We start from the raw sequence: 4,488 nt of genomic DNA on the forward strand, positions 1-4,488 counted from the left end.
ATCATTAGTGCCCTAAGTTCAGCCCATGTCTGAGCTAGAGCAACTTCTGCACCGCGATCCCTCATAACCCCGTTCCACCACGTAAGAGCCCTCTTCTAAAACACACTCGAAGAAAACTCGACCTTGCGATTGTCAGGACACTGCACGTGATGGAATGTATTCTCAATGCTCTTGAACCATTGAAGAAGCCCAGTTACTCCCTTAGAACCACTAAACTTGAGTGGTTTAGCCGAGTTAAAATTCTTGAAATTGCATGGAGCATTGTTGTTGTTGTTGGCTTGATTCCATTGAGCAAAGAGGTTTGGAAGTGCAGCAGCCATTTGCTGTGCAATAATTTCTGCCAGTTCGGCATTTGCTACTTGATTGTCGCATCGAGGAGGCATTCTAGAAGAGGAAAACATGAAAGGAAACTAGTGAGATGATTGGATGAAGAGAATGAGATGAAACAAAATCAACAAAAGCAAAGATGATGGTTATGCATCGCTAAGCAAACAAGCGCTACACAATGTCTAATCAAAGTAAATGGGTCAAAAATAATGTATCGCGAAGACATGTTCGCCTATAAGTGAACACTCACCCCAAGAGTTCCCAGGTAAGAGTGACAGGTCCGATTATGTGGATTTGTACGAACACTCTAGCCTTAGACAGAAAACTCAGGGTACAGGCATTCACTCTTCCAGTTCGCACATGTTCACACTATTAAAACCCGAAAACCTTGACGAGATTTTTGAAAATTCAAAGGGGTTCAAAACCATATAACAGAGGGTTCAAAACCTAGTAATCAATCATCCTAGAACAGATGATTAATTTTCAAAGTGGATTCGGAATCGATGTTCTCGTTGTGGTTATCACCTAAGGATAGGTGAAGTGCATGTTTTAAAATCTAAACACAAGATAACTTGTGTTAGGGTCCTAGAAAGTTATAGTCTAGGTCAAAGCATTACTAATAACCTAATTCCCTATAACCATTGGCTCTGATACCAACTCTTCTGTCACACCCCGACCGCGTATAACATGCAACCGCGGTGGAAACATCGGGGAGTGTTGAGACAGAATTAATTGTTTCACAACTATGGCATACAAAGTTATATTTTATTTATCAACAAGCGTGTTACATTGTCTTTAAACGGGAAATAAAGAGTTTATAACATAATTAAACTACGTCTATCTTCGTGTTATGTCTCTAAGGCCCAGGTCCGCCCTAGTATCACAATCATCATCCTAAGCGACAGCTCCTGAAAACACATGTGAAAGTAGGTACGTCAGCATAAAAATGCCTGTGAGATACATAGGTTTTGTGAAAATGGGATTCATGACTTATGTTTGAGAAAATGTTTAGTCATGAACCTTGTAATTTGCTTTGTCTTGTAAATCCTTTGAAAAACGATAAGATCAGATGATATGTATAATTAAATGTAAGGTTAAATGAATAACCTAGTAAATTGAGTTTGTATAAGATAAGTTGTTTGTAAAAATAAAGTCTTGTGAAGAATATGTTATTTGTGTAAAACGTATTATGCCTAAACTGAAATGATTTAAATAATGCTACGATATGTAATATTATACAAACATTTATATATAGGAAGTACCAGTGGCGTATCCACTATGTTTGTATCATATTACATACGCCACGTTACTCAAACCATTTACCTAATAGGTAGCTATATTAATATACCGGACCAAATTCGGAAGATTGGATAGAATGAGGGTTCATAAACCAAACGAGTATAGAGACTCGTGTAATATGGTTTAACAATGCCTACGTTCTAAAATGAAACCTATCCTAAGTGCTTACGACCCGTTTAGGTAGCCTATGTTATCTTAACGCGTCGTTCGCGTGAAACGCGTTTGGAACGCCTAACGTCGTGACCATAAGGTATAACCTCGGAAGGTTAATCCCTATATACTATGGTCACCTAATGTGCTTGGCCGGATCCTAAAGATCGACCAAATGGGTCGGGTTCGAAAGCATAAGCGATTGTTTAGATCGCTTACCTTACGACCCTATATAAGCACTAAACTAAAAGTGACGAGCTAAGCATGTTAGAACATGCTTAACTAAGTTTAGAAAACAGGTTTGGCATCAAAACAAACGGTTTTGATACCTATGAGTAGTTTGGTTACAAAATACACAAGAATGCGCTTTCTGACCGAAACTACGACTCGTCACTGAGCCTAGATAACGTGGTGATTAGTAGGTGTAGTCACTAGGGACTATAACCATCGTGATCACGCGCACGTTATGAAGTTCAAACGAACTTCGTGTTGACCATAGGCTGGTCAACGCAGAAAGTCAAACATAGTTTGACTTTAGGACTAGAAAGCGATTAAAAGAACGAAAGAACACTTACGAAGGGTCCTCGAAAGCTAATCTCGATCCAGGAGCTCAGGTATGAAGCAAAGGCCTCAACTTAAAGCTTTAGATCAGATTTTGTGGGTTTTAACACAAATGGGGGGGGGTATTTATAGGAAAAGCAAGACCGTTAGGATCGTTTCTTGAATATCGTGCCTTGATCTCATTCGTACACTTGTCAAGATGTTGTGGTATCAAAATGTGACCTTAACCCCAGAGATTGTGAAGAGGCATTGCCCCTTGGATGCTTGAAAGGCCAATTTATGCAAGAAAAAAGAGTTTCTGCATCTGCAGGGCTGACGCGGCCCGCGTGAAGATTTAGACAGGGCTTACGCGCCCCGCCTGGGAGTCCAGATCAGAAAATAAGTTTCAGAAATGACAGTTTAAGTCCCTGTTGTGGTTTAAGGCCATTTCTGACATGTTTAAGGCCCGTTAAGCCATATTTAAGGCCCTAAAATGATGCTTTAACATTGAGGACATGAAACATGCTCAAAAATATGCCGGATGTTGGTTCGTTTGGCCGTACGATCGCGATGTTCGGTTAATTACGACGGAATGCGCATAAGCGCGAAAAACGATCCAAATTGCGCGACGAATGGATTTTTCTCATGCTAAACACTAAGGGATAATATTAAGATGCTTGCATAAATTTTTGGATGTCCGGATGTATTCAGAACGTAAGTTATGCGCGAAAGTGCAAACTTGTGCACTTTTTGACACTTTTAGTCCCTGAATGATCCAAAAGTTTATTTTAGCATACCAAATCCCTCAAAGACTATTTCTAAGCTATGTAAAGGATATTTATGGTATGTTTAACTTATGGACATGTTCCGGAATGTCTGTTTTAGTACGAATCGTCATACTTTCAGTTTGTCAAGTTTAGTCCCTATAAGCGAATAAACTTGTTTTCGTCATACCAAAGCCTTCAAAACTTATTTCTAAGTTATGTAAAGGTTATTTAAGGTATATTAAGTATATGTTGATGTTCCGGAGTATTTGTCGCATTAAACTAAGTACGTTTACGCACCCGTTTGAGTATAATTCTCTAGAAAGCGATGTAGAGTTTAAAATCGAACAAAAGTCAAAACATGAAAAATGTAAAACACAACCAAACAAACATTGAGATCAAATAACATTGTTTTATTGATAATTGAAGTGTTCACAATGATTTCAAGCACAAATGTTACACTTGGCAAGGATACCAGTCCTTGATATTCATCCCTCTGAGGTCGATGCATGACGGAAACTGCCAACTTCCTTCTTAACGAATGGCACTGGAGCCTCCCAAGGCGAGAAGCTTGGTCTGATAAATCTTTCGTTCTAGCAGTTCTTGTAGTTGTGTCGTTAGACCTTGTATCTCGAACGAAGCTATTCGTTAAGGTTCCTTCGCCACGAGTGTCACTCCTGGTACTAGGTTTATCCTAAACTCCACTCGTCGCTATGGAGGTAACCCAGGCAATCTTTGGGGAAGACTTCTGGAATTTCCTTTACAACGGGGATGTAAAAATAAAAAGATTTATTTATAAACAACAATCAACTGTTTCATGGACCTTGACAACAAAAGAAAATAATAAATAAGGCTTTATTATTTCTAAACAACGTTGTCTTCTAGTCGGTCCGATGCTCATCCCTGCGCTGGATTCAAATTAGCAAGCTTTGGGTAATTTCTTCGGAAATGGCCCATTTCGCCATAGTTGAAGCAAGAACCTGGGGGAAAACGAGCTTGAGCAGGATTTACTTGAGGTTGGTTTGGACGACCTTGTTTTGGGGTAAATCGACAAGCATTTGCCAGGTGACCGAGTCGCCCACATGATGCACACAAACGACACTGTAGGTGAGCTAAGTGGTGTGCATTACATTTGTTGCATATCGGTGCAGTACCGGCATATGGTTTCCTTGCAGGAGGTTGAGCTGGTTGGTTGAGGGTGTTTGGGTTGGGTTGTGCAGCAATTGCATAATTTTGCGAAGCCTTACGCTTTTTAGAGAGTTCGGTTTTGCTTTCCTTGGTTTCCTCCTGAACATTAGCTGCTTGTTTCTTGTCACCTTTCCGAAAAAATTTGCGCTTTCTGATCTGAGATTCGGTTAGGGTAGCAGATAATTCAATAGCTTGTCTAACTGTGGTAGGATTACTACCA

The sequence above is a fragment of the Helianthus annuus genome, chromosome 7 (genome assembly GCF_002127325.2).
Source record: "Helianthus annuus cultivar XRQ/B chromosome 7, HanXRQr2.0-SUNRISE, whole genome shotgun sequence".
Lineage (NCBI taxonomy): Eukaryota > Viridiplantae > Streptophyta > Magnoliopsida > Asterales > Asteraceae > Helianthus > Helianthus annuus.